We start from the raw sequence: 7,540 nt of genomic DNA on the forward strand, positions 1-7,540 counted from the left end.
CAGAATATTTGAGGAAAAAGGGAGAAAAAGGATATTGTGTTAGCAGACAGAAAAAAACCAGATTTCATTGAGACGTCCACGAAAGCAACAAGGATAATTTAGATCTTTCTTTTTTGTGTCAAGAACATGTATTTCTTGCAGTGAGGGGGATGAGCTCGTAGAATATTATATCCAAATGAACTTGTACTACTATGTGTATTGATGAATGTTTTTTCTAATGTACGTGCTACATGTAAATTCTTGGAGACGGAAAGTATGTCAAAAATGAAGTTTTCTTTGAATGGTTGGTAGCGATTAACGTCGGATCACATTTTGGAAGGTGGTTGTCGAATGTACTCTGCCTTTCGTCTTTCAAAATTGTTTGTGACACCTATGTACTTTCGTCTGTTTTGGCGGCATGTGATGGAGTAGACAGTGTATTCAATGTCCGTTGTTTTTTGCTCGGTTGATTGTCGTGGTCGAGAAGCAGAACTTGAGGCTTGTTGTCCTGTTCTGCACAGCAAAAGCAAGAAAGAAAGAAACAGGATTAATGTAAGATTGCATCCTGAAGCTTGAGAATATTAGACTATATAATCGAGTGGGGTATTTCTTGAAATTTTTTATCATGGTGGTGTCACTTGTGGGTGGGTTGTCGATGTTGATGAAAGCGTATGGATAGTCACTTCCAAAGCGTGCTTTGTAAACATCCTTGTTGTATTGCCACGTCACTTTTGTTTTGTAATTGATGGTGGCTCGTCGTTGTACTATCTCTTGAAGCTTACGAATATCTCACTTGCGTCATTGTTCATTGTATCTAAGAGGTCCTCGAGCGCGACATCGTAGCCATAGTGAAACATCTCAAGAATGTAGGGCTTTATTGGTGTCTTCAATTGAAGCAAACGATTACCATCCTCGACTGTCATGAGATCCTCGGGCACGTCAATCTCTATAGATAGTTTGCAAATGTTTTCTTTCATTAGACCTAGAAAAAAAAGGAGTATTAGAAGGGACAAACAAATTTGTATTTCTTGTAAAAAAGCATGTTTTTTTAATGTTTAAAGCAATGAGAGGAAGGAAAAAAAAAAGAGAAAATTGTATGTGTGTAGAGCTAACCTGTTGCTCTTTTAATACCCATGCTCTTGTTTTGTTCGAGCTGCTTTACGGATCTGTCTATTAACAATCGTAGTTTAGCATAGTTTGCAAAACCGTTGACGTAAGTGTCCGGCCGGCAACCTGCCAGGTTAAGCAGATGCATTTGTCTCTCTGTTGGATACTGACGTGGTTCGATTTGGGGGTTTTTCTTTGAGGAAATGTTTTGCTTGAAAAGGGTAACAAGTCTCTGCAAGGGTATACAAATGCGATCAGTATTTTGTGTGCATTGCAGGATCATAATGTGATATGGTTTATAGAGCAGTATACCTTTGAATTTCTCATTTTATTCTCTTCGTTATTTATGTTGCCTGCAATGGTGACATGGTTAGAGTTCATACTGGAAAAACCAATAGTAGAATTGTGCAGAAGCGATGAGAAAGTGTTCATAAGAATTGAGAGAAAAGTAGAGCGCAAGGTAACGCTACAGAGAGTGCAGTGCAAGTTAATGACAGTTTTCGAAAGATCAAAATGGAAGAACTCTGGAGACATCAGTTATATGTTTATAGATTATTTTTTGCACAGATGCTGGAAAACAAAGGCATATGAAAATTTTATGAACTATTAGAGTACATGATTTACTAGGCACCAAAACATTTTTAATGAGTTCCGTGTATAACATGGAGTGGAACAGGGCGAAATATATCATGAGTCGGTAGATTGAGAATTCGAAGATTTCGACGATCTGTGATTCGCGATAACATGACGTATGTAAGCCCCGGTGCAAATGCATCTCTGAAGATAAGAAGAACTTTGGTAGAAATTTTTGCACCATGTGCCTTGTGTCCAGTCATGGTGTATGCAAGTGTCAAGGGGAATGTGGATTTGTGAAACCATGTGCCATTGACTACAGTTCGTTTATGCTTTGTTCGACGAAGTGCCATCTTTTTACCGGTGCAATGAATGAGAACGATGATACATATAAGTTGACCTTCGTTGTTATGCATTATGGCGTCAACAGTACATGTTGCACCATTTGCTGCACCGATTGTTAAGTCGATGTTTTCAGTGATCATGCAACAAGCCCCAATTGCGATCGAGTCCAGCTCGTTGAACTTAGGGTCTAGGAGCCATTGTTGAAGTACATTTATGTTACCTGCGTTCGTCTTCAGGTCAACTTTTGTAATGTCAATTTGATTGTACAACTTATTCAAGGCAAGGTTGTTGTAGTGTTGGACGTCTGATCTATGAGTGCAAATTATTGTAGTGGAGTCGTTGATGTAGTCATGAACATGTGATTCATCTATAATGCATGCTCCCAAGGTACAATTGATCTCATCTGTGGTTGGTCTTCTTTCACGAATAATGGTCAAGAATTGGAGGAGTTCAGGGTCCGTTGCATGTCATACGGAGCATGACATCTTGTAGAAAGTTGCATGCAGCCAGTGCACCGAGCTTGTGATATGGCATGCTTCACAAAGGTCCCGTGCGTGGTTACAAACTGGGGGCAACTGTGCAAGGTCACCAAGCAAGAGAATACATGTGTTGCTGAAGGGATCTGTCAATGTGCCGCTTCTTACATTGACAATCTGTCTTATGATAAGGTCAAAAGTGGTCCGTGTTAACATAGGCAACTCGTCTATGATTATAATATCTGCTTCTTTTATATCCAAATATCGTTCATCAGTTTCATGAATAGAGAGAGGATACTGTTGATTTCTTGTTGGTATCTTGAATTGATAATGGATTGTAGATGTAATGCTGCTTAGTCTTGTTTCTGCAGCTCCGGCCGATGCAGCAAGTATGACTCTCATGTTTCGTCTGACATATTCATATGTCAAATATCTGATAAGATGTGTTTTTCCGCTCCCCGGTGTCCCTGTGACGACATGCAAGCCATTCTTGGCATTCAAAAATTTGTTGTATATATTGAACTGTTCTATTGTGAGTTCTGAGTCATTGACAGCAGCGAACTCCTTCAATATGGCTAGTGACTTAACTCGATGGTGGTCCATGCCTGGGTCATTATCTGTTGAAGATGTAATTGTTTCATTTTCTCTTTGCAATGCAATTTTTTGCAGTATCATATGGACAAGCTGATCGATTTGTTCATTGACTAGCATGTTTCTTTGTGTGTACTCTGTAATGTACATCTCCAAGTCCTCATTGCTTTGGATCAAATCCCTTGTCTGACACTCTACGAAGTAAGAGCCCATTGTATTATCAGCTGAAAGAAGCTCTGTCTCTCTTCGGAAGCATACATGACGTAGCAAGATGTTGTAGAAGAAGGCTTCTGTGTGGTTTCCTGGATGGTATTCGGTGAACCTGACCAATCTTTTCTGATGTTTAATGGCATTGCCATAGTTGTCCAGCAAAGGTGTAGATTGTGCAGTTTGCCAACTTTTTTCGATAATGTGGTTTTTCTGGTACTCAAAGAATGTCAAGGTTTCAAGGGTGGTTGGTCTAGCACAATACCAATCAACAGGGTGCATCACAACATTGTGTGATTTGGACATGATATGTTGTCTGAGTGCTGGAGGCGATGAATCTATGTAGAATACAGTGTCGCTTTTTGTCATGATTGAAATCTGTAAGCAGTTCAATGCAGCTTCTGTGGCAGAAATTGGCTTAGTCAAAAGAGCAGCAGCTATCAGTTGTTGCAATTTAATCTTGTCGAGGCCTTCCAAACCCAATTTGGTGGATGCTTCTGCATATATGTTCAATGGTCCAATATCTGCTTCTGCAGATATGTTCAATGGTCCAATATCTTCAGTCTTCATTGTGTACTTGCGTAGATAATACAACAAAGATGAATTTGTGACACGTTGGATATTCATATGAGCGCCCCAAAGTAGAAGAACAGTTGAATGGTACGGAACCACATTCCAATCATCGTGAGTTGGCCGATAGTACATCCACTTCAAGGAATGGGAATCTAGAGATGGACAAGGATTTGGTTGAATGTCATATGGAAACCCATACTTGCATTTGCCGTTGTGGCTGTGGACGTATCATGCATCGCGACATACATGCATTTGTTTCTTAAGGATGAGCTCACGAAGTGTGCTTGCATGTATTTCATCAGCAAGTGAAATAGGAATATGAGCAGAAATCTCTGTTGCTGTTTGCTCGATGTCGTTCTCATCCACCCATAGGATGACATGGGCATGAAGGGATCCTCTGTTTTGGATCTCGTACCGTACAAGGTGGTGATGAATTCGGCCCAGGATCTGGTTTCCTTGTAAGATATAGCGATTCATGAACTATTTTAATCGATTGTGAAAGAGCAATGCACATTCAACTGGACAATCTTTCCAAGAGAACTCAGCATTGAATGTCCGAGCTATCATCTCGATTGTACGGATCTCATTCCATTTTGTGGTGGTCACTTCATCAGCTGTGAAAGTAATGAATATGTTTGGCAAACCCCATGCATCAACCATGGTGATCAAATCCTTTAATGAACGTCTATGCCAGGATGGACTGCTAGCAATTGTCGCTAGGAGATTGAAGCGGAATATGTTCCTTATGGCTTCCTCGTTGTTTTCATTCTTGTGTGCTCTTTTGTACTTGTCGATATCTCTCTACAGAATGGTGGTTGTTGTACTGTTCGCGATCAAAATTGCCTGTTTCAGTTGGTACATTAGCAGGAGGTATGGCTTGTACAATGTATACAAAGAGAATAGGGTGTGAATTCTCATTCGAATATAGTCACTAAATCGAATCTGCCCATTGTACTGGCCATGTCCATAAGGAGAGAAGAACGAAAAAAGAGCTGACTCTATTGTGATGTCTTTGAAATCTGATATCCGGCTTGGCAAGCCATTGTACATGAAGGAAGCAACACAATTGAGAAACATATCTCCGTTACGGAGCTGTATGGAACCAAACTCATGCGTGTTGTATGTAGTATATGCGTGCCATCTTGATGGCTCAACCAATGTTTCCAAAATCGAGAAGCTGTTTTCATTCTTGGCTTCCTCCATCAAGTCGAAGGGTTGTACCTCTGAATGACGACGGATTATTTCTCCTAGAACCTCTTCAGACAATATGCACAACCCTATTCTTTTGTGTGGTCGTTCGGCCATGCACTTATATCTCTCCAATATGGGATTGTTCTTGATATTGAAAATCAGGACATCTGAAATGCTTGAGGAGGATAGTTGATGACTTGTAGAGTGTAGACTAGCAGCACTCGACCAAGATATTAGTGGGTTATCTAGCAATGATCTCCGCTCTATATATCCTCGTGCTATTGCATTTGTAGTTTTTGTCACACTGATTGATACATCTATAATGCTAAGCAGTTGTGTGTGTATTTGTTGAGCAGAGAGAATACGTTCTATGTAGTCATGTGCATGAATGGCAATATATCTTTGATGGGAATTAGTTGTTTTACAAGAAGTACACGTCATTCATAAGTATTTGACTTCTGCGTGTTCCAAAGCGCTCAACAATAATATTGAAGTGAGTGTAGCAGGACTGTCTATTTCATTTGTCTGACGGCCTCGTTTGTCGTTGTACGTGAGGTTTGTCACCACGCAAGAAGCACATAGTTCTAGATTGTGAGCGAGGATGTCACATTGCATGATCCAATCTTTATATAATGGAGTAATTTCAAACTATGACCTAGCATATGGACGGTGAGCTGCTTTCAACTTGGCTGCAGTTCGTTTCTTGGCATCATGACGCTTGGACTGTAACCTTGTAGGCCTTGAGAACTTCATATTGATACCTAGTATGGGAGAAATGAGGACAAATATAGTATGGCATCAATTGTTTACGTGAAAAGTAAAGATGCAAAAACTTGGATTTGTGATTGCAATATACTATATGTGTTTACTAGTCAAAGAGTTGTATGTATAATTAATATATGTAGATGTTGGTCGACATCGATTGTATACTTATGAAAGCAGTATGCAAGTAAAGAAAACTGAAGGAACCAAGCTACAAAATTCGAAAAAGCAAATCGATAAAGCGTCAATGATTGCAATTTAAAATGCCGTGCTTCACTGACCTGAAATGTGGTACAAATGTTTTCGGATTGTCCAAGCTACACGTCGATATTTGGCTCGAGCTACAGAAAATGAATGTGAATAGTTAAACATTTCATCTTATAGTGAAGTGCCATAAATTGAAGATGTTAAGTAAACAGTGCACGGCATGCAAAAGTGCCATACAAAAGTATGGTGGAGAGTTGGCATTGTGGTCTCTCCAAAAGCTCTCTTTCATGGCGACATGCATAATCTCTCTCTCTCTCTCTCTCTCTCTCTCTCTCTCTCTCTCTCTCTCTCTCTCTCTCTCTCTCTCTCTCTCTCTCCCCCCTCCCCCCCATGGAAAAGTGGTTTAGTGCTACTGAAACAGAAGATAATATTAATGATTATCATTGGCAATCCTCGCCTGCAAAGAATGCCAAGATCTAATCCCATAGCGTATCCCAAGTGCCTCGACAGGCATAATCTCTCTCTCTCTCTCTCTCTCTCTCTCTCTCTCTCTCTCTCTCTCTCTCTCTCTCTCCCCCCCCATGGAAAAGTGGTTTAGTGCTACTGAATAATTGCAAACCTGATTGATTATGCTGCGGATGCGCACTGATGCTGCAAATGTGCCTGGTGCGATGCTGCGGACGTTCCTGCTGCACTGATGCTTGCTGCGAACGCGCACTGATGCTGCAAACGTGTCTGGTGCGATGCTGCGGACGTCCCTGCTGCACTGATGTTGTTGCGCAGGTCCGTGACGTATGGCTGCGAAGTGATTGAGTTGACGTACATGCAGCGGGTTTATTTACGCCAAGCTTTTTACGTGAAGCTTTATTTTTATTGCTTTCGTGGCCATGCGATTTCAGTTGTAGGCAACGGAGTGGATCATGCCAAGTGGCTAGCTGTGGGCTCAAAGATTCAGAGAAGGAGCTTTGGCTCACCAAGTAATTAGGGCACCACGGGTGCTACTGACACTAATATGCATGATGATGATGATCTAGGAGATCATGGGCTTGTAGATATGGCTTCTTTCAAGACTTTGGAACATCGCCAAAACGTACTTGAAAGTAACCTCTCTGCGGTCAATGCAAATGTTACCAATCTTACAGAGTTACTTGTGAAATTTATGAAATTACAGACGACTCAAGGAGCCACAAGTGGCACGGTTCAAGGGAACCAAGCTCGGACGACTCAAGGAGTCCAAGAGACAAGTGCTGCAGAAGATGCAGAAGGTAGCAATGCATTACTTAAGAATATAACCATTCCTGAGTTTCACGGGGAAGAGCATGATCGCAACAAGGATGCGGTCAATACATTCTTACACAAATGGAGTGATATTCATAAATTGAGACACACCCCGGATATAAAGACGGCTGTGGAAATAAGTCTATCTCTTAAAGGCAAGGCCTATAAGTGGTGGATGAAATTGCCAATGGATGCTCGTCCTCCGTCTTAAGCTGCGTTTCAAGATTCTTTCTCCAAAGTGTTTTTGGACT

The 7,540-nt window shown here is 41.0% G+C and overlaps 1 pseudogene; it reads right to left on the bottom strand.

Annotated features, from left to right (window-relative positions):
• Nucleotides 1-370: 370 nt before the first annotated feature.
• LOC147449812 (uncharacterized) lies at nucleotides 371-956 on the bottom strand (annotated as a pseudogene).
• Between the last annotated feature and the right edge of the window lie 6,584 nt (nucleotides 957-7,540).

This window comes from Adiantum capillus-veneris, chromosome 10, assembly GCF_014529385.1.
Source record: "Adiantum capillus-veneris isolate H3 chromosome 10, ASM1452938v2, whole genome shotgun sequence".
In the NCBI taxonomy this organism is placed as follows: Eukaryota; Viridiplantae; Streptophyta; class Polypodiopsida; order Polypodiales; family Pteridaceae; genus Adiantum; species Adiantum capillus-veneris.